This window comes from Strigops habroptila, chromosome W, assembly GCF_004027225.2.
Source record: "Strigops habroptila isolate Jane chromosome W, bStrHab1.2.pri, whole genome shotgun sequence".
NCBI lineage: Eukaryota > Metazoa > Chordata > Aves > Psittaciformes > Psittacidae > Strigops > Strigops habroptila.
The window spans coordinates 1,724,938-1,748,434 of NC_044301.2; the positions used below are offsets into that span (position 1 = coordinate 1,724,938).

The following is a 23,497-nucleotide window of genomic DNA, read 5'->3' on the forward strand; positions in this document are numbered from 1 at the left end:
TGAGACTTCAGGTGCTGAAGGGGATTACTGGTACAACCCCTTGTCTCTACTTGCTGCCTGCCATATCCAAGTCCTTTGGGTCAGGAACTGCTGCTGTGCAGTGTTCTGTAGAGCAGGGCTCGGCCAAGTTTTGGTATTTAATGCAATATTCACAGCCAGGGTTCCCTCTGTGCATGCTGCCCTGATCTGCTGTCCCCATCAGCCCCTTCCCTCCACACTTACATTAAATTTCCCAGCTCGTTTTTCATTTGTCTCAGATACTCCTGCTTCTCCCTGACATACTGGCTCCTGAGCTTGGCAACAAAAGGTTCAGCATTCCCCTCCTCATCCTGAAAGAAGTTACAGGTGTGTTAGCACTCAACATGTGTTCCAGTCTGGATAGGAGCAGTCCCCCAGTGTGTATTAAAATAGCTCAGCCCTCCCAGAAATGGAATTTTCATGTGAAAAGTGAAAATAAAGAGAAATAATATAGAAAAACTCCTATCACAGAAAAGGCACAAGCTTGCATTGCTGTTGTCTTCAGATGGCCTTCAAGTGTTAGAGCTTCTGGTGGGCACTGCAACCTTGTTAGTGTAATTAACATGGTTAATCTGATAAAACAAATTTAATCCCTAAATTAGGCTTAATCTGAATCAAAAGGAAAATTTAACATCAACTTACCTCTTTGAATAAGGATATGTAGTCAATGAGGTCTTCAATGCTTCCAACTTGTACCTGCTTGCATCGACCAGTTCTTGGATTGAGTCTTTCCTTTTCAGGGGAAAAGCTTCCCTCAGAGCCGTGCTGTACAGAGGAATTTAAAGGTGAGAAAAAAAACTCCCCCTGGTTGCACTGGCAGGTAAGGAGAGCAGACAGAATCAGTGTCATGAGCTCTGACATGTGCCAGACTTGGGCAGAGCTCATGGGCACCAGTCGGGCTCTTGCCTGAACTGCTTGCTGGTCAAGGATCCGCTGTTTGAGCTGTTGCAGGCAGCCAGCTCCTTCTGCAGGTTGGAAATGAGCTGATTCTGGCTGTGGTACTGTTCTTCACCCACCTGTGAAACAGGGAAGGTTCACAGATCAGTAACTGCCCCATCTGTTCCTTGGACTGCCTTCAAGAGGGAACCAAAACTGTAAAAGGACTGTGCTCCCTTCTAAAGCAACTTGTATCTGAGTGGCTTTTGTCAATTTACAAATAATTAAGCAAGCACCAGTGGCTAGCAGGGTGGTTGGTTACAGTGGCTTCTTGTTGAAAAACTGCTTCAGCTGTTAAACCCTCAGGTGCAGATGCACACCCTGGACATCCCCTGCACAGCAGTAGCCTCCCTGCCCAGGGGGTGGCACTTAGTCCCAGCCACTTTTCCATATCCAAGCAAGATGTGAGTAGGGCAAGTGTAAGAGGACCTGGGGAGGCTACATGTCTTTGTGTTACAGGAGTCGGAAGGATGTGGCCATGTAGCTAGAGCTCTCCAGCTCTGACATGGTGCTGGGAGCAGGGAGGGAGGCTGCCAGGGCCTGCATGGTGCTGCAGTTCAGCGACCATGTCCTGATCTTCACAGACACCACACAGGAACAAACCGTGAGCTGTTTCAGGAAAGACCTTCTGAGAGAAAGAGGCAGGTATGTAAATCTTGTAAACAGAAGCTTCTCATCAGAGAGAGCAGATACGGTGTTACTCAAGTGTGTGAAAGAAATGGGGTCTTCTAGAAGCTCTGTTGGGAGCAGTGAGAGCCTGCTGTGTCTTGCATGGACAGGATTCCATTCTCTAGTGTGTGTCAGTGTTTGCTTTTACCCTCATGAGAAGGCGCAGCTTCCCAGGGGGAGGAATGAGAGGTGAAGCTGCTTTGCAGTGAACACTGCCCTTGCCCGCTGCCTGTGCCACCAGGGCTGTCTGGGCAGAGCAGCACTGGGCTGTGGGTTGCCTACCTGCCTGATGAGTACAGCATAGGATGAGCTCAGGACATGGTTTGATCGACAGAGCCGCATGTTCTCGAAGGGGGTGTAAGACCATTCCATGGCAGCAGCATCTCCATACTGCTTCTGGAGGTAGCTGAGAAAGAACTTGGGCAGACTGGATTGCTTCCCTGTCTGCAGGTAACAAGTAACTCCCATAAGCAGCAGAACCAGATCAAGTCTGCCCATGTAACTCCAGATGTTTGCATACAGATGTCTGCCTTTTGGAGATGGGGATCCCACACAGAGCTAACACAGCAGTAGTGCTGGCTGGATCCTTCCCCCTTATTAGGTCATTCAAAATGTTTCTCCCAGGTAAACGAAACTCCCATTGCTGAGGCCACTGACAAAGTCTCTCTTCTCCTACCTATGTTTGTGAAATATGTAGGAACGTGCTACCTGTGAGGTGCTACCGCTCCCTCAGATTTGGCTGAGCTTGGCTCATGGGTTGGGAAATGGAAGCATTTATTGGAGAAAAGTAGAGCCAGACAGTGACTGCAGCAACCCTATTTCCCCAGGAAACCAAGCTGGAAGTAAAAGGACAGCTGCCATAGAAAACATTAAGCCATTTAGGGCTAATCTCAGTGAAGTTTCTAGGCTTCTAGCTCAAGAGAAATCTGTAAAGTGACTGCCACTCTCAAGGTTGCTCTCATATGACTGAGACACAGTGACAGGGCTTGACCAGTAGCTGGGGAGATGGTCTCATACTTGTCCCTAACATGGGAAAAATTAAACAGCCACTTTTATTCTCTTGAGTCTTGTATTGCCCCAGACAGGCAACCCATAATGTCTGCACACCTCATCCCTTTGGCCTCCAGTTGTCACTCCCAACCCACCCTTCTTTGCTCACAAAGAAGGGCAAATGCTTTGGGGTTTGTGTAACAAAACCAAAGCATGTTTATATTGATAAACAAATTAATGTAAATTATTTTTTGCACCTGCTCCTCATTTTTCCTGCAGTGCCACCTGTTCCTCTCTCACACAAACACTATGAAGCTTAATAACAGATTGGCATGGATTAAAATTAACCCAGCAAAACCCCCTGGCCATGCTTTGGCCGTGCAGATGTTGCCAAGGTTTCTACCACCTAGGAACAGACATTGCATAGTGGTGATGGCACAGCGGTCTACAGTTGAAGTGCTAGGGCTTGGACAACAGGCCCAAGCCAGAGTTGGCTTATAGATGAGTCCTGTACATAGTGTGATCAATACCCTTTGTGCTAGTTGATATAATGTTAAGACATAACAACAAACTACTTATGCTAGCTGTTTTAACACTAAACCACTGATGCTAATGTTTTAAAATAGATATGTCAAGACATAACGATAAATCTTGATGCTAATGTTTAAAATAGATATGTTAAGGCATAACCATAAACCGCTAATACTAATGTTTTGAAATAGATATGTCAAGACATAATGATAAATCACTGATGCTAATGTTTTAAATAGACAACCCTTGTATAAAGACTCAACAAACCGCTTATGCTGTCTTAACACCACAACGGATACTTCTGCCAGAATCTTGTGTAATTATCTGCAAAGTATCCTAGGAAACCCTATCAACTGTGCCCCGGGCTCTGGCCAAGCCCTGGTTTTGGTTGGTCGGGGGATGTGTACCACCAGATGTTTCCACACAAAAGGATATGCAAGTTACCCTGACTTGCTAATTTAGGTCTATAAAAAGCTGGACCCTCTTGCAGCAACTTTGGAGACCTCATCTATGAGTGGACACACCGCGTAGAACTTCCCAATTGCTGGGAAAGGTTCTCCAAATCCTCTCTGCAACAGGGGCTCCCCAGCGACTGCGGATCTGGATGATGGTAACATATTTAGGCAATTGGTGATGTATCTTAATCACTATTCTCTTTCTCTTGTAGTAACGATTAGGTGCATTACCTTGCTTATTTTGTTTGTTGCTTAAACGTGGAGCATAGCAAGCTAATTGTTTTACTAAATCATAGAATCAGAATAGTAAGGGTTGGAAAGGACCTTAAGATCATCTAGTTCCAACCCCCCTGCCATGGGCAGGGACACCTCGCACTAAACCATGTCACCCAAGGCTCTGTCCAAACTGGCCTTGAACACCGCCAGGGATGGAGCATCCACAACCTCCCTGGGCAACCCATTCCAGTGCTTCGCCACCCTCACTGTAAAGAACTTCTTCCTTATATCTAATCTAAACTTCCCCTGTTTAAGTTTGAACCCATTACCCCTTGTCCTACCACTACAGTCCCTAAGGAAGAGTCCCTCCCCAGCATCCTTGTAGACCCCCTTCGGATACTGGAAGGCTGCTAGGAGGTCTCCACGCAACCTTATCTTCTCCAGCCTGAACAGCCCCAACTTTCTCAGCCTGTCTTCATACAGGAGGTGCTCCATCCCTCTTATCATCCTCATGGCCCTCCTCTGGACTTGTTCCAACAGCTCCATGTCCTTTTTATGTTGAGGACACCAGAACTGTACACAGCACTCCAAGTGAGGTCTCACGAGAGCAGAGTAGAGGGTCAGGATCACCTCCTTTGACCTGCTGGTCATGCTTCTTTTGATGCAGCCCAGGATATGGTTGGCTTTCTGGGCTGCAAGCGCACACTGCCGGCTCATGGTAAGCTTCTCGTCAACCAACACCCCCAAGTCCTTCTCCACAGGGCTGCTCTGAATCTCTTCTCTGCCCAACCTGTAGCTGTGCCTGGGATTGCCCTGACCCAGGTATAGGGCCTTACACTTGGCTTGGTTAAACTTCATAAGGTTGGCATTGGCCCACCTCACAAGCGTGTCAAGGTCCCTCTGGATGGCATCCCTTCCCTCCAGCGTATCAACCGAACCACACAGCTTGGTGTCGTTGGCAAACTCGCTGAGGGCGCACTCAATCCCACTGTCCATGTCACCAACAAAGATGTTGAACAGGACCGGTCCCAACACCGATCCCTGAGGGACACCACTCGTTACAGGTTTCCAACTGGACATCGAGCCGTTAACCACAACTCTTTGCATGCGGCCATCCAGCCAGTTTTTATCCACCGAGTGGTCCATCTATCAAATTGATGTCTCTCCAATTTAGAGACAGGGATGCCGTGTGGGACAGTGTTGAACGCTTTGCACAAGTCCAGGTAGATGACGTCAACTGCTCTGCCCCTGTCCATCAGTTCCGTGGCTCCATCATAGAAGGCCACCAAATTGGTCAGGCAGGATTTCCCCTTAGTGAAGCCATGTTGGCTGTCACCAACCACCTCGTTGTTTTTCATGTGCCCTCGCATGTTTTCCAGGAGAAACTGTTCCAAGATTTTGCCAGGCACAGAGGTGAGACTGACTGGTCTGTAGTTTCCCAGGTCTTCCACCTTCCCCTTCTTGAAAATGGGGTTATATTACCCTTCTTCCAGTCATCAGGAACTTCACCTGACTGCCAGGATTTTTCAAATATGATGGACAGTGGTTTAGCAACTTCATTCGCCAGCTCCTTCAGGACCCGTGGATGGATTTCATTGGGTCCCATGGACTTGTGCACATTCAGGTTCTTAAGATGGTCTCGAACCTGATCCTCTCCTACAGTGGGCCTAAGGTCTTCATTTTCACAGTCCCTGCATTTGCTTTCCAAGACTTTCGTGGTGTGGTCAGAACATTTGCTGGTGAAGACTGAGGCAAAGAAGTCATTAAAAACCTCAGCCTTCTCCAAATCCATGGTAGCCAGTTCTCCTGATAGCTTCCGGAGGGGGCCTACGTTGTCCCTAGTCTGTCTTTTATTTGCTACGTATCTATAGAATCCTTTCCTGTTATCTGTTACATCCCTTGCCAAACTTAATTCTAGCTGGGCCTTAGCTTTCCTAACCTGGTCCCTAGCTTCCCAGGCAATGCTCCTATATTCTTCCCAGGCCGCCTGTCCTTGCTTCCACCTTCTATAAGCTTCTTTTTTCCCTCTAAGTTTCCTCAGCAGCTCCTTGTCCATCCATGGAGGTCTCCTGGCCCTCCTGCTGCACTTTCTTCTAGTTGGGATGCAACACTCCTGAGCACGTAGCAGGTGATCCTTGAATATCGACCAGCAGTCTTGGGCCCCCCTGCCCTCTAGGACTAATGTATCATTTTATTTCTACATTACCTTAATATTAATAGTAAAATAAGATCATTCTTTCCATTGGTGTCTGTGTCTTTTCTATTACCCCAGTCAACTAGCAAAACAACAGTGCACCATCATGCCCCAGAGTAGCAGCAGCTGAGCTAGTTGAGGTCTCAGACTTGTGTGGCTGATTTCGCTCAGTGACTGCAGCAGTTCCTCCCCTGGGCACCCTGTCTTGTGGAGGAGTCCTCACTGACTCCTGTTGCTGCTCTAAGTTTCCCCAGCAGCTCCTTATCCATCCATGGAGGTCTCCTGGCCCTCCTGCCACACTTCCTTCTAGTTGGGATGCAACACTCCTGAGCTTGGAGCAGGTGATCCTTGAATATCAACCAGCAGTCTTGGGCCCCCTGCCCTCTAGGGCTTTATCCTATGAAACCTTATTGAGCAGGTTCCTGAAGAGGCCAAAGTCTGCTCTCCTGAAGTCCAGGGCAGTGAGCTTGCTGCATGCTCTTCTCACTGTCCTGAGGATTTCGAACTTGACCATCTTGTGATCACTACAGCCAAGGCTGCCCTAGAGTGTTACATTTCCAACCAGTCCTTCCCTGTTGGTGAGCATGAGGTCAAGCATGGCACCTCTCCTTGTCGGCTCCTCTATTACTTCAAAGAGGAAGTTGTCTTCCACACAATCGAGGAACCTCCTGGATTGCTTGTGCCAGGCCATACTTTCCCTCCAACAGATATCAGGATGGTTGAAGTGCCCCATGATGACAAGGGCCTGCGAGCATGAGGCTTCTCCTATCTGTAGAGCGCTTCATCCACAGAGTCCTTTTGATTAGGCAGCCTGTAACAGATCCCCACAGTAATGTCCCCCATCGCTGTTCTCCCTTTGACCCTGAACCACAAACAATCTGTTGACTCATCACCCATCCTGAGAGTTCCATACTCTCCAGCCTATCACTGACATAAATAGCAACTCCCCCTCCCCATCTGCCTGGCCTGTCTTTTCTAAACAGCCTGTAACTTTTCATTCCAACACTCCAGTCATAGGAGCCATCCCACCATGTTTCTGTGATACCAATGACATCATATTCCCGTAGCCTTGCACACATCTCTAATTCCTCTTGTTTATTCCCCATACTACGGGCGTTTTTATAGAGGCATCTGAGCTGAGCTCCAAATGAAGCCGACTAAATTTCAGCTGGTGCAGCTGAAATATCTCTACATCACTCCAAGCACTTATTATAGGTGCTGGCAACTGACCAGGAGTGTTGGGATGGATCAGTGCTCCCCTCCCCCAACACATCTAGTTTAAAGCTTTCTTGACCAGCCTGGCAAGCCTCCTACCAAAACAGCTCTTCCCCTTCTTTGTCAGACCAGCTCCACCAGCCTCCAGTAGATCTGGCCTCCCAAATTGAGTCCCATGTTCTAAGTACACAAACCCCTGACTATGGCACCACCGTTCTAACCATTTATTAACCTGCCAAATCTGCCTAACCTTTTTAAGGTCCTCCCCTTTAACCTGGAGTATTGATGAAAAAACTATATCTGAGCTCCAGAGCCCCTAACCACCTCTCCCAGGGCTCTATAGTCCTTCTTAATGGGTAATAGTCAGTGGGACTTACTAGACCAGGCAGCCTCTCAGCAACATCCCTGATCTGAGCCTCTGGCAGGCAACACTCCTCCCTCGAGACTGGGTCAGGCCGACAGATGGGTGCTACTGAGGATCTCTACTGGTGCCTCTAGGAAAAAGCGGAGGGTCATAGTAGTAGGGGACTCTACTTTGAAAGGCACAGAGGCACCCATCTGTCGGCCTGACCCAGTCTCGAGGGAGGAGTGTTGCCTGCCAGAGGCTCAGATCAGGGATGTTGCTGAGAGGCTGCCTGGTCTAGTAAGTCCCACTGACTATTACCCCCTTCTAGTGGTCCATGTGGGTGCTAGAGATATAGATAGCAGTAGCCTGGAGAACATTAAGAAGGACTACAGAGCCTTGGGAGAGGTGGTTAGGGGCTCTGGAGCTCAGATAGTTTTTTCACCGATTCTCCAGGACAAAGGGGAGGACCTTAAAAAAGCTAGGCGCATTTGGCAGGTTAATAAATGGTGAGAATGGTGGTGCCATAGTCAGGGGTTTGGCTATTTAGAACATGGGGCTCCATTTGGGAGGCCAGATCTACTGGAGGCTGGTGGAGCTGGTCTGACAAAGAAGGGGAAGAGCTGTTTAGGTAGGAGGCTTGCCAGGCTGGTCAAGAAAGCTTTAAACTAGATGTGTTGGGGGAGGGGAGCACTGATCCATCCCAACACTCCTGGTCAGTTGCCAGCACCTGTAATAAGTGCTTGGAGCGATGTAGAGATGTTCCAGCTGCCCCAGCCATTGAGTCGGCTTCATTTGGAGCTCGGCTAAGGTGCCTCTATACAAACACCCGTAGTATGGGGAACAAGCAAGAGGAATTAGAGATGTGTGCAAGGCTACAGGAATATGATGTCATTGGTATCACAGAAACATGGTGGGATGGCTCCTATGACTGGAGTGTTGGAATGAAAAGTTATAGGCTGTTTAGAAAAGACAGGCCAGGCAGACGGGGAGGGGGCATTGCTATCTATGTCAGTGACAGGCTAGAGAGTATGGAACTCTGTCTGGGGACGGGTGATGAGTTAACAGAGTGTTTGTGGGTCAGGATCAAAGGGAGAACAGCAATGGGGGACATTACGGTGGGGATCTGTTACAGGCCGCCTGATCAAGAGGACTCTGTGGATGAAGCGCTCTACAGACAGAGAGGAGCAGCCTCATGCTCACAGGCCCTTGTCCTCATGGGGGACTTCAACCATCCTAACATCTGTTGGAGGGACAGTATGGCCCGGCACAAGCAATCCAGGAGTTTATTCGATTGTGTGGAAGACAACTTCCTCTTTGAAGCAATAGAGGAGCCGACAAGGAGAGGTGCCATGCTTGACCTCATGCTCACCAACAGGGAGGGACTGGTTGGAAATGTGACGCTCCAGGGCAGCCTTGGCTCTAGTGATCACGAGATGGTTGAGTTTGAGATCCTCAGGACAGTGAGAAGAGCATGCAGCAAGCTCACTGCCCTGGACTTCAAGAAAGCAGACTTTGGCCTCTTCAGGAAACTCCTTAGTAAGGTTTCATGGGATAAAGTCCTAGAGGGCAGGGGGGCCCAAGACTGCTGGTCGATATTCAAGGATCACCTGCTACGTGCTCAGGAGTGTTGCATCCCGACTAGAAGAAAGTGCAGCAGGAGGGCCAGGAGACCTCCATGGATGGACAAGGAGCTGCTGAGGAAACTTAGAGGGAAAAAAGAAGCTTATAGAAGGTGGAAGTGAGGACAGGCAGCCTGGGAAGAATATAGGAGCATTGCCCGGGAAGCTAGGGACCAGGTTAGGAAAGCTAAGGCCCAGCTAGAATTAAGTTTGGCAAGGGATGTAACAGATAACAGGAAAGGATTCTATAGATACGTAGCAAATAAAAGACAGACTAGGGACAATGTGGGCCCTCTCCGGAAGCTATCAGGAGAACTGGCTACCATGGATTTGGAGAAGGCTGAGGTTTTTAATGACTTCTTTGCCTCAGTCTTCACCAGCAAATGTTCTGACCACACCACGAAAGTCTTGGAAAGCAAATGAAGGGACTGTGAAAATGAAGACCTTAGGCCCACTGTAGGAGAGGGTCAGTTTCGAGACCATCTTAAGAACCTGAATGTGCACAAGTCCATGGGACCCAATGAAATCCATCCACGGGTCCTGAAGGAGCTGGCGAATGAAGTTGCTAAACCACTGTCCATCATATTTGAAAAATCCTGGCAGTCAGGTGAAGTTCCTGATGACTGGAAGAAGGGTAATATAACCCCCATTTTCAAGAAGGGGAAGATGGAAGACCCAGGGAACTACAGACCAGTCAGTCTCACCTCTGTGCCTGGCAAAATCTTGGAACAGTTTCTCCTGGAAAACATGCGAGGGCACATGAAAAACAATGAGGTGGTTGGTGACAGCCAACATGGCTTCACTAAGGGGAAATCCTGCCTGACCAATTTGGTGGCCTTCTATGATGGAGCCACGGAACTGATGGACAGGGGTAGAGCAGCTGACGTCATCTACCTGGACTTGTGCAAAGCGTTCGACACTGTCCCGCACGGCATCCCTGTCTCTAAATTGGAGAGACATCAATTTGATAGATGGACCACTTGGTGGATAAAGAACTGGCTGGATGGCCGCATGCAAAGAATTGTGGTAAATGGCTCGATGTCCAGTTGGAAACCTGTAACGAGTGGTGTCCCTCAGGGATCGGTGTTGGGACCGGTCCTGTTCAACATCTTTGTCAGCGATATGGACAGTGGGATTGAGAGCGCCCTCAGCAAGTTTGCCGACGACACCAAGCTGTGTGGTTCGGTTGATACGCTGGAGGGAAGGGATGCCATCCAGAGGGACCTTGACACGCTTGTGAGGTGGGCCGATGCCAACCTTATGAAGTTTAACCAAGCCAAGTGCAAGGTCCTACACCTGGGTCAGGGCAATCCCAGGCACAGCTACAGGTTGGGCAGAGAAGAGATTCAGAGCAGCCCTGCAGAGAAGGACTTGGGGGTGTTGGTTGACGAGAAGCTTAACATGAGCCGGCAATGTGTGCTCGCAGCCCAGAAAGCCAACCATATCCTGGGCTGCATCAAAAGAAGCATGACCAGCAGGTCAAAGGAGGTGATCCTGACCCTCTACTCTGCTCTCGTGAGACCTCACTTGGAGTACTGCGTACATTTCTGGTGTCCTCAACATAAAAAGGACATGGAGCTGTTGGAGCGTGTCCAGAGGAGGGCCACGAGGACGATCAGGGGGCTGGAGCACCTCCCGTATGAAGACAGGCTGAGAGAGTTGGGGCTGTTCAGCCTGGAGAAGAGAAGGCTGCGTGGAGACCTCCTAGCAGCCTTCCACTATCTGAAGGGGCCTACAAGGATGCTGGGGAGGGACTCTTCATTAGGGACTGTAGTGGTAGGACAAGGGGTAATGGGTTCAAACTTAAATAGGGGAAGTTTAGATTAGATATAAGGAAGAAGTTCTTTACTGTGAGGGTGGTGAAGCACTGGAATGGGTTGCCCAGGGAGGTTGTGGATGCTCCATCCCTGGTGGTGTTCAAGGCCAGGTTGGACAGAGCCTTGAACCACATGGTTTAGTGTGAGGTGTCCCTGCCCATGGCAGGTGGGTTGGAACTAGATGATCTTAAGGTCCTTTCCAACCCTTACTATTCTATGATTCTATGATTCTATGATTCTAAGAAGCAAAGTACACTGTGATTAATCAGAGCAACCCATCTGGACAGGAGTAGGAGAACAGAAAGACAAGGAACTGGTTATTCTGGGACTGTTTGTGAAATGACAAAGAATGTTGGAAAAAACAAAACTGTAAGCCAGGAACTAAACATGATGTGCTAAAAGTAGCTTGGTATAAAAGGTAGAACAATAGGCTAAAAATATCTTTTGCTAGAATGGTATAAAAGCTAGAGCAATAGGCAATAAAGTGATTCGCTGCATGAAGATGCTCTGAGTCCATGCCATTAATCTCCACGAACCTCCTCCACCCAAATTGCAAAACTTAAATAGCCCAAACTAGAATTTGGATTCTGGCCTCTATTCTTAGGGAAGGCAAGCGTAACTTTGTGTAAGTTCTCGGTTGCTCCTTTCAGAGAAGGTTCTCTATGGCTCGATGAAGCACTGAAGCCTGGGAGTACTACCAAGTGGAACTGGCTAGGTCTAGGACTGCAAATGGAAGACATATTCATGAGCGTTTGGATCTTGCTAGTGAAACCAAAGCCTCTAACATTCACCAAGTGCTAGCTAGGTGAATAAGGAGCCTATCTAGTCTGTCCTGAAGCTTGTTCTTCACCTTTACCACTTAAACTTAGTATTTAAACTAGGGGATGAAAGGAAGTTCAGGTAGTTGCTCCTGCTCTTATCACACCTCTGACTACAGCGGAATTGCTGTGTGACAAGGACAATTTGTTTCTTCCTCTTGCTGATTTTCCACCAGGAAGATGGTACAAATATGGAACAGGCTGCTCAGGCAAGTGGAGGATCACCATCCTGGGAGGATCATAGAATCAACTGGGTTGGAAAAGACCTTTAAGATCATCAAGTCCAACCATTACCCCACCAAGACCACCACGAAACCATGCCACTGAGGGCCTCATCACTCATTTGCCTAACAAATCGAAAAGTGCTTCAGGGCTGCTCATAAGACCTTCCCTCCATATGACTGAAAATAGCCTTGCTGATAGAAATACAGCAAGTCAGTGCTCAACATCGGGGAGCTCAGTTTATGGTGTTTAATGAATCAGGATGATGTTAAATAGCTAGACAACAGAAAATAAATTACAAAGTACCTACAGCTAAACTCCTGGGTACTCCAGTTGTGCTACAGGGTACAATTTCTCACATCTGAAAAACAGTTTTCATGGTCTTGGATTCCTGTTTTTATCTCTAAAATTGGCCATTCAGCCTACTCATAAGTGTTGCAGAAATATGACACTGCACTAGTTATAACATTGAAGTTATAAATGTGAATAAGCTCAAAGTTATATTTTCTCATTTGACAAAAACTTATGACACAGTTTAAGTATGTCATAAAAGACAAGCCAGACAAGCTCATGGCTGAGCTGATGTAATGTAGGTGATAGTTCTGCTTGGTGGGGGAGGTTGGGCTGGAGACTCTAGATGCTCCTTCCAACCAACACTTCTTTGATGCTTCCTGAATTAGCTACAGTAGCTGTCAGGGCCCTGAGAACCTTAATTGTCCTGATCAGCCTCAGCTGGACCCTCCACCCACCCACCCACCATCTGCCCACAGCCAAGGAGCTCTGTTAAACTGAGGCTGTTGGTCTCTGTTGAGCTGTGCTGTAGGTGTATCTGCCTCCAGTCCTGTCTCTGTATCCTAACTGGACCTTGGCCTGATGTCATAGGTAGCTCTTCTCCTGGATGGATCCTTTTGGATGTCTGTTGCAGTTTTGTCTCCAGTCCTGACTCTGGCCGTATCTCCTGCTGCTACCTTCCCCCACCAACCACAGATGGACCCTGGGCTTAACTGCCTCATCTGGAACTGCTGAGAACAACTGCTACCAGCACCTTGTTTGGTGCTGTAAGACCATGCTTTGGCTGTGCTGCAGTTACCCTCAGCTCCTGGCTTGTCCTTCCTTGTGCAGCAGCTCTGCTCTTATTGCTCTTCAACAGTAGTGTCGTTTCAGCCTGAGTAGCTGAAACTGTCCAAGAACCATATAAAGCAGAAATTTAAACTGTAAGGACTTAACTAGTCTAGCCTATAGGTATCAGTGTGACTGCACTGGTAGGAAGATGAATGATACAGATTTAAGGATGCTAAGGGTACAGTGTTGTAAGAGTGGACTTACTTATTTTTACATAAGAACTTAAAACATTAGTACCAGGAAGATACTGATTTCCTTCTCCCTTCAGGTGTGACCCTGGAAGAGTGAGTTGGGGCAACAGATGCAAATAAAGACTTCTGACAGTGGCAGCACAGCCTGTCCCAAGGGAACAGGATATTCTCCAGAGCCAGCCAAGATCCAGCAGCACAACCGTGCCAAGTGGTTAGTGCCTGCTCCAGAACTTCTACTGGCACCAAAGGACGAGAGGCTGGGAGGTGAGAGATCAGATGTATAAAATGCATCCAGAGGCAGTTGGGAAACATTTGACTCATCATTATCTAGGTTATCAGAGTCTGAAGAGAATTCTTTTCTTCCTTCACATGGCAAATGATCTTTAACAAATGTTGTTGCTCTAGCATTCTTACTTCCTCTTCCTGCTTTTCCTGCAGTGTCAGTATCTGCAGGGTGCACTCCACTCCTCAGAGACAATTGTGATCATTGTCTTCAGGGACTGTAGTTCATGCATTCTCTTCTTCTGATAAGCTAAAGAAAGCAGAGGTGGGGTCTCACAATGAGCAATAAAGCCTGAATTTCATTCAGCTGGGCTGTGGGATATTCAGTCTCAAAAGAGTACTGGTGGGAAGTAGGACTGATGGTGAAGCTTTTGCTGCTTAGCTTGGAGAGTGCCTAGGGACTGGGGTAGCCTCTTTTAGGATTATATCCTGTTGTTTATCTAGCTGTGCATATGAACTTGGTCAGGATTTCTTATTTCAGCTCAAGATATTTGTCCTGGTTTGGAAAACAAAGGATGAGCAGTATTTTATTTTGTTTTCTTGAGTATTTAAGGCTTTGATAAGACATGATAAAGCCATCAGTGCTCATTATGTTTCACTAGGTAGGTAGGTGTCCCCATCTAAGCACAGACAGCATATGGGGCTAAAGACTACTAGTAATTAGCAATATACTCTCTTTTCTGAAGGCACATTCTTTGCAGACTTTGACTTGCTTTCTTGTCTCCAAAGGCATGGTCTCATGCAACCTTTTGTACACAGACTTCCTGTCTACCCACTCTCCCCTCCTTTTAGGTATGCCTTGAGCTCTCTTATCTTGCCTTTCTCTTCAGAACATCTAGTAAAGAACTTCTGCTGCTCTTGACTTTCTCTGCTGTAACTTGTGCTTTTCACTCTCAGCTATTTCCCCTTTGACTTGAAAATCTGTCCTCAGGATACTTACCTGAGGAACCTAGTGACAGTACTTGACTTGGGTCCCATATTCTAGTTACAGTTACATGGTAGAATTTCATCTGATGTCACCTCCTTGGTGTGGAGGATGGAATTCCACCAGGAGAATAAAATGATCAAAGACGGGATATGGTGTGATCGAAAGGAGGCTATGAGCAAGCCTTTTTTTGTTTGTGAATAACTGCATTATTCAGCAATCAAAACTGTTCACTTCCTCTCCTGAACAGAAGGATAGAAATGCTGGTGGATGCTGAATTATCTGACTTGGAGGTTTTTTCCTCCTCAGTAAAAACTGGTATATTTATGTACAAATACTATGCAACAGATTTTGCATTTTAAAATTCATACATAAATCTAAGAACAGGAACTACTTTTCTTATTGTACTTGGGTGTGAATTTCCTTCCCATGCTGTAACTGTACCAAAGGTTTTGCAAAACTCTTTCACTGTGATACTTGTGTCAGGGTAAGAGATAGCAAAAATTAGAGCATTAGCACAGGGATTCTGCCATTGTGATGTTTAGTTGCTCGGTGTGAGCTAAGAACTCTGTTAAAACTTCAGCAAACATGTTTCAAGGCGTAGTTTTAGTGTTTCACAACTGACTCCTGACCACAAGAAAGCCCCTTTAAGTGCAGCAGTATTTATAATTGTAGCTGCCTAGCAGAAGTAGAGCACAACTTGTTGGCTGCCAAAGTGATTATTTGGTAGTGTGGGCACTGGCCAGTGCCATTTGAGAACATCAGCTCTCTGACCTCTCATAACTCTCCCATGCCAAGAATGGACAGACATTCTCCCACTTAGAATTCAGGCTGCTCACTGCACATACAGAATTGCTGGATGGACCCAGAAGTCTTAGCACCACAAAGGAGCAAATGTGAAGGCCTTGTGGACATAGCAACCTGAGTATTATTTTAATCTAGAAATGGATTCAGCTGTGGATAACATCACCATGAAGATCTACCCTGTCACTCAGCTTTGTCTTAGAGGGGCTCCTAGTGATGCGACCTTTAGCTCAAGCTAACAGCTGTAGGGATTTGATGGTGCTCTCTTCCACAATAATATTTTCCAAATTCTCTTTAGTACCTTCACATTCATGTGAATTTACACCAGAAACAATGCCATAAAAGCCTCAGTACTGGCTTAGCACAATCTTAACACCCAAAGTAGCTACAGCTATATGCCCAGTTGTGGCAAAAGGGAAATGGTGGTTGGAAGCAGCCAGTACAGGCTGCACATCCCTGTACCCATCGGAGGCAGCTGCCTTCTCTGGCTTGTGTGCTCAGCTATGCATGTGCTGGCTACCTCAAACATCGTGCTGACAAAAGGATCCAGCTAAATATACAGTGTAAGCAGTATGTTTTTAGGACAGCATTTAATAATACATTTTGTGGTTTTGGGGTGGTTTTTTGGTTTGGGGTTTTTTTGGTTGTTTTTTGGTGTGTGTGTTTGGTGGTTGGTTTTTTTGTTTGGGGGTGTTTTTTGGTTTTTGTTTTTTTTTTTAACTAGACCATTCTGACTGAAGTGTGCGTATGTTGTAATGCTAGCAGATGTAAGGGCAGAACCCACCCCAGTAGTGGGTGCAGTGGTGAGTACCTTAAATGTCATCTAGGCTAAGCTAGTACACAGGATATATGTCTAGGGCATTAAAACCAGAGTAAGACAAAACAACCTGGCAGAAAATAAACCCCCTTGCATTCCAGCTGGTCCTCAGATATTAGAGGGGCTGGGTGCGGCTAGGCTTAGATTCTGAGTGATGCCCAATTTACCACTATCAGTCTGGTCACGTTCAATATATTGAACGATCACAATTCCGGACGCACTAATAGTGCACTGCACCTTCAGTCTAATCGTTCTCACGAACTAACATGGCCACACTTAAAGGATTTGGTCATGTTCAATGAGAAAACTATTACGATTAGCTACTTAAACAGTGCAGTTTATTGAAGCAACAGATACAGGTTCTTATGGATTGCCAGTGATAAATACACTGTCTGCAAAAGCACGTGCAAATAATAGGGTTGTGAATTATACAAACGCATGACAAAGTTATGAATAACACAGCCTGGCTTTAAAATATAAAAGTAGACAGTGACTCTATATAGAGATTCCTAATTTTCCCAGGGAAGCACTTGATACAGTGCAAGTCTTACCCAAAGGCGTCCCTATGGGGGGGAAGAAAGGTCCAGCCCTTCGACCGGTCCCAGGAGTCAAGGGTAATCTGCTGATGGAATCTTCCTTGACTTGTCCACAATGATGTCTTCCCTAGTATTCCCCCTTCCTTGGGCCATTTTTATACTATTTTTCACCTTCAAGGTGGAGCTTGAGTGACTCTAGTCATACATACCTTTATTATTATTGGTGTAAAATTCTCTCGCTTCGCTTTTAAGGGTATAATACCAAAAAGAATTCAAAGAGCATGCTCGAGGAGGGGTGGTCTCACCTTGGAGGTGGGTAGCATTGGAGATGGAGGTGTGTTTTTGTATTAAAATGCATTATAATGAGGCAAAGTTCGCACAAAGGACAGCATTTTGTCAAAAGATGACAGACTGTTGGCTCAGGGTAGCAAGTTGTTGTGGTTTGAGCCCAGCTGGTAACTCAGAACCACACAGCCACTCGCTCACTCCCCCCCTTCTTCCTCCCCCCGCTCCCGGAGGGATGGGGAGGAGAATCGGAAGAATGTAACTCCCACGGGTTGAGATAAGAGCAGTCCCGCAACTAAGGTATAATACAAAACCACTACTGCTACCACCAATGATAATAATGATTAGTGAAATAGCAAGGGGAGAGGATACAATTGCTCACCACCCGCCGACAGATACCCAGCCCGACCCGAGCAGCGATCTGGGCCTTCTGGGTAACTCCCCCCGGTTTATATACTGGGCATGACGTGCTGTGGTATGGAATACCCCTTTGGCTAGTTTGGGTCAGGTGTCCTGTCTCTGTTTCCTCCCGGCTTCTCCTCCTCCCTGGCAAAGCATGAGACTGAGAAAGTCCTTGGTTGGAATAAACATTACTTAGCAACAACTAAAAACATCAGTGTTATCAGCGTTGTTCCCAGGCTGAAAGTTAAAACACACAGCACTGCACCAGCTACTAAGAAGGAGCAAAATGACTGCTATAGCTGAACCCAGGACAGTATCCACCCCTTATTCCATACCATTCACATCATGCTCAGATCCCACATCTCTCAACACACCATCGCCCCTGTCCCATATATACACATATATATACACCCACACCCACACACAGAGAAAGATATCATTCCCTAGTCCATGGACCAATCCCTGTAAAATTGCTGAACTCATCCAGTCCATGATGTCAGGCTCCATCTCTTGTAATAGTCTTTCAGGGCAGGAGGGACGGTATGTAGTGTTGGGTTGTTGCCTGCTGATGTTACGGCCAACCTCGTCTGGTTTCCTCAAAATTCATTCTTTGTTGAGGTGATGATCAGAGGGAAGTCAGGGTCAGTTGCTGGCGACCTGAAGATATCTAGCTGGTGGGCTATCAAAGTGTTATAGAGCAGGCAACAGCGTACAATTGAGTTCATTGGCTGTTTTCCCCCAAAATGAAATCCCCTTGAGGTACACATCGGACTTCCCCATCTTCCCACATTACCCACCAAGTATATCCAGGTCCCTGAGCAAAAGCAACCCCACGAGTGGGTTTGCCTTTACCTGAAGCAGGAATAACCCAGACTGTCTTCCCCGGGAAATTCTTTATGTGCACCACAGGAACTTTATCCCCCTCTAGAGTACGTAAAAGTTCTGATTGGGCTGGGCCAGCCCTGTTGGCAGATCCCCTAGTGTTGACCAACCAGGTGGCTTTTGGCAAATGTGTATCCCAGTGTTTGAAAGTCCCACCACCCATTGCTCTCAGTGTAGTTTTTAACAGCCCATTGTACCATTCGATTTTCCCAGAGGCTGGTGCATGGTAGGGGATGTGATATACCCACTCAATGCCATGCTCTTTGGCCCAAGTGTCTATAAGGTTGTTCCGGAAATGAGTCCCATTGTCTGACTCAATTCTCTCTGGGGTGCCGTGTCGCCACAAGACTTGTTTCTCAAGGCCCAGGATGGTGTTCCGGGCAGTGGCATGGGACACAGCGTATGTTTCCAGCCATCCAGTGGTTGCTTCCACCATTGTAAGCACATGGCACTTGCCTTGGCGGGTCAGTGGGAGTGTGATATAGTCAATCTGCCAGGCCTCCCCATACTTGTTCTTCAGCCATCGTCCTCCATACCAGAGAGGCTTTAACCACTTGACTTGCTTAATTGCAGCACATGTTTCACATTCATGAATAACCTGGGCAATAGTGCTCATTGTTAAGTCCACCCCTCGATCACGAGCCCATCTATATGTTGCATCTCTGCCTTGATGGCCTGAGGTGTCATGGGCCCACCGGGCTAAAAATAATTCACCCTTATGTTGCCAATCCAAGTCCATCTAAGCCACTTTAATCTTAGCAGCTTTATCCACTTGCTGGTTATTCTGGTGTTCCTCAGTGGCCCGACTCTTGAGTACATGAGCATCTACGTGGCGTACCTTCACCACCAGGTTCTGCACCCAAGCAGCGATATCTTGCCACAATGCAGCAGCCCAGATGGGTTTACCTCTGTGTTGCCAGTTGCTCTGCTTCCATTGCTGCAACCACCCCCACAGGGCATTTGCCACCATCCATGAGTCAGTATAGTGATAAAGTACTGGCCATTTTTCTCGTTCAGCAATGTCCAAGGCCAGCTGGATGGCTTTCACCTCTGCAAACTGACTTGATTCACCCTCTCCTTCAGCAGTTTCTGCAACTCGTCCCAGGGGACTCCACACAGCTGCCTTCCATCTCTGATGCTTTCCCACAATACAGCAGGACCCATCAGTAAACAAGGCATATTGCTTTTCACTCTCTGACAGTTCATTATATGCTGGGGCCTCTTCAGCACGTGACACCTCCTCTTCTGGTGACATCCCAAAATCTTTGCCCTCTGGCCAGTCCATGATGACTTCTAGAATTCCTGGACAACTGGGATTTCCTATTCGAGCTCATTGTGTAATTAGTGCGGCCCACTTACTCCATGTAGCATCAGTTGCATGATGTGTAGCAGAGACCCTGCCTTTGAACATCCAGCCCAGCACAGGCAACCGGGGTGCCAGGAGGAGCTGTGCTTCAGTTCCAATCACTTCTGAAGCAGCTCGAACCCCTTCATAGGCTGCCAGTATCTCTTTTTCAGTGGGAGTATAGCTGGCCTTGGATCCTTTGTATCCCCGACTCCAAAAGCCGAGGGGTCGACCTCGAGTCTCCCCTGGAGCTTTCTGCCAGAGGCTCCAGGTAGGACCATTCTCCCCAGCTGCGGTATAGAGCACATTTTTCACATCTGGCCCTGCCGGGACTGGTCCAAGGGCTACTGCATGAACTATTTCTCGTTTAATTTGTTCAAAGGCTTGTTGTTGCTCAGGGCCCCATTTGAAATCATTCTTCTTCCGGGTCACGTGGTAGAGAGGGCTTACAATCAGACTGTAATTTGGGATGTGCATTCTCCAGAACCCCACAACACCTAAGAAAGCTTGTGTTTCTTTCTTGTTACTTGGTGGAGACATTGCTGTTATCTTGTTGATCACATCTGTGGGGATCTGGCGGCGTCCATCTTGCCATTTTATTCCCAAAAATTGAATCTCCTGTGCAGGTCCCTTGACCTTATTCCGTTTTATGGCAAAACCAGCCTTCTGCAGGATTTGGATTATCTTCCTCCCTTTCTCAAAAACTTCTTCCACTGTATCACCCCACACGATGATATCATCAATGTATTGCAGGTGTTCTGGAGCTTGCCCCTGTTCCAGTGCAGTCTGGATCAATCCATGGCAGATGGTAGGGCTGTGTTTCCACCCCTGGGGCAGTCAGTTCCAAGTGTACTGGACGCCCCTCCAAGTGAAAGCAAACTGTGGCCTGCATTCTGCTGCCAAAGGGATTGAGAAAAATGCATTGGCAATATCAATTGTGGCATACCACTTGGCTGCCTTTGACTCCAGTTCATATTGAAGTTCTAGCATGTCTGGTACGGCAGCACTCAATGGTGGTGTGACTTCGTTCAGGCCACGATAGTCTACTGTTAGTCTCCACTCTCCATTAGATTTTTGCACTGGCCATATGGGGCTACTAAAGGGTGAGCGGGTCCTGCTGATCACTCCTTGGCTCTCCAGTCTACGGATCAGCTTATGGATGGGAATCAAGGAGTCTCGGTTGGTGCGATATTGCCGCCGGTGCACTGTTGTGGTCGCAATTGGCACTTGTTCTTCGACCTTCAGCAACCCCACAACAGAAGGATCCTCCGAGAGACCGGGTAAGGTGGACAGCTGCTTAATTTCCTCTGTCTCCAAGGCAGCGATACCAAAAGCCCATCTGTACCCTTTTGGGTCTTTGAAGTACCCTCTCCTGAGATAGTCTATGCCAAGGATGCATGGAGCCCCTGGACCAGTCACAATGGGGTGCTTTTGCCACTTCCTCCCAGTCAGGCTGATTTCAGCTTCCAGCATAGTTAACGCTTGGGATCCTCCTGTCACTCCAGAAATATAAATGGGTTTCACCCCTTGATACCTTGATGGCATCAGAGTACACTGTGCACCGGTATCTACTAGAGCCTTATACTTCTGTGGGACTGATGTGCCAGGCCATCTGATCCAACACAGTCCAGTAAACCCGATTATCCCTCTCCTCCACCTGGCTGGAGGCAGGGCCCCTCTAATAGTGATCATAAAATTCTCCACTTATGTCTTGTAGAAAGGGATTAGTATCCCTTATCCCAGGAGCTGGAGTAAAATCAGCTCTTCCACTCCATCTGGGAAACTGCTCACCAGAGACTGGAGCAGCAGCTTTCCTGGGAGGATCATCCTTGACCATTGTTCTCCTCTTCAGTTCACGCACCCGTTGCTCCAGAGCTGAAGTAGGTTTTCCATCCCACTTTCTCATGTCTTCTCCGTGATCCCGCAGGTAAAACCATAGGGTGGCCCGTGGCGTGTACCTCCTATATTTTCTTTCTCAAGCAGTAGGGCGCCTTCTGTTAATAGCTGAGACATGGGTTGGTACGCGTGGGGGGCTAGATAGATCGGATAAATCGTCTCTCAATTGTTTGAACTCCTGGGACAGTTTTTCCACAGCTGAAATGATGGAAGGGGTGAGATTGTCTTCGAACTCTCGGAGTTGACGAATCAGGTAATCCACTGTTGGGGATATTCTGTCATTCCAGGTCATTGATGCCAATGTGTGGGCATATGATGATGGCACACTCCGTGTAAGTTTCCGCCACATGGGTCGTCTACATTTGACTTCATCTGGATCTACGGATGTGTTCCTGGCATCCGGCCTGCGATAGATCATCTCTAGAATGGCTGATTCCCTCAGGGACTGGATGCCTTTCTCTGTCGTGGTCCAGTTGGCTGAGCGACTCGTAATATCGTCTTTGGAGGGAAACCTTTCCTTCACAGCTGCCAGGAGCCGCCTCCAAAGACTGAGGGCTCGCTTCTCTCTTGCAATCGCTTTGTCAATTCCTCCTTCCTTAGCTAGTGATCCCAGCTGCTTGGCTTCCTTACCTTCTAGTTCGTGACCGTCGGCCCCATTGTCCCAGCATCGGAGCAACCAGGTGACAATGTGCTCCCCTGGAAGACGGGTGAAATCTTTTCGCATATTCCGCAGCTCGGTTGAGGTCCGGGGTCGAGAAGTGACCTCTTCTTCTTCTTCCTCTTCCTCTGTTCCACATAGTAGTAACTCTTGTTCAGATGCTGTTCCGTGTAGTAATGGCATTGGGTCTTCATCTTTCTTCGCTTCGTGGGTTGCTCTTTGTGCCTCTCGTTTGCTTTTGCTTACAGGGGCAACAGACATTGTCACAAACTGGCCATTTGGTTTAGCTGCAGTGTTTGTCACTGTGGTTGGAGTGGCTACAGTGTCTGCCACTAGGACTGGAGTGGTTGCAATGTCTATTGCTGGGGTTGGTGCAGCTGTTGTGCTTGGGAGTTGAATAACACCAACAGCTACATTGTTTATTGCTGTCAGGATTTGAGTAGCTACTGTACTTGTCTCCGGGGTTGGTGTAGCTGCGGTGCTTGGAGTAGCTATATTGTCTGTTGCTGTCGGGGTTTGAGTAGCTACTGTGCTTGTCACTGGGGTTGGTGTGGCTGCGATGCTTGGAGTAGCCGCATTGTCTGTTGCTGTCGGGGTTTGAGTAGCTGTTGTGCTTGTCACTGGGTTTGGTGTAGCTGCTGTATTTGAAGTTGGAGTAGCTGTGTTGTCTGTTGTGGTCAGGGTTTGAGTAGCTGCTGTGCTTGTAGTTGGCATAGCTGCGTTGTCTGTTGCTTTGCCATCAGATCCAGAGACATTTTTTTTCCCTTTGAAGGTGCTGGATAGTGTTGAGCAGGGCTCTGTAGGCCTAGGCCAAGCCCCAGCACGTTGCCATGATTTGTCCCTCTCTGGTATAACCAGGATGACAGCACACCTCGTTTAAGTGTTTTACTAGTTTTTCCGGATGTTGCACTTGTTCAGGGGTGAAGTTCCAAAGCACTGGAGGGGCCCACTGGCCTAGATACTTGCCCATACTATCCCACACACCCTGCCACTCATGACTGTCCAGCCTCAGGGAAAATCTCCTGGTGGTCCTCCTATATCGTCGTCTAACCCTAGACCAGATTTGAACCCGATACTGCTTAACTTTCGAGATTAAATGAATTAGGATGTTCCCAGGGTGGGATGGCTGTGGGTAAAACACACTCCGTATGTTTGCCAACATGCTGATCCCCAGCACAATCAGCAGGCAGGTTTCAAGGGTATTCAAAGGCCATCTAAAACCTTCAGAACTCTCAACTGCTGTTGCAAATAGGCTGGTGGGGGAACGGGGGGTGAAAGAGAATGCTTCCTTCGTAAGTTTACCCCC

The 23,497-nt window shown here is 47.6% G+C and overlaps 1 pseudogene; it reads right to left on the minus strand.

Moving 5' to 3' along the window:
* Window positions 1–218: 218 nt before the first annotated feature.
* Window positions 219–23,497, minus strand: part of LOC115619223 — a 45,124-nt pseudogene continuing 21,845 nt past the window's right edge.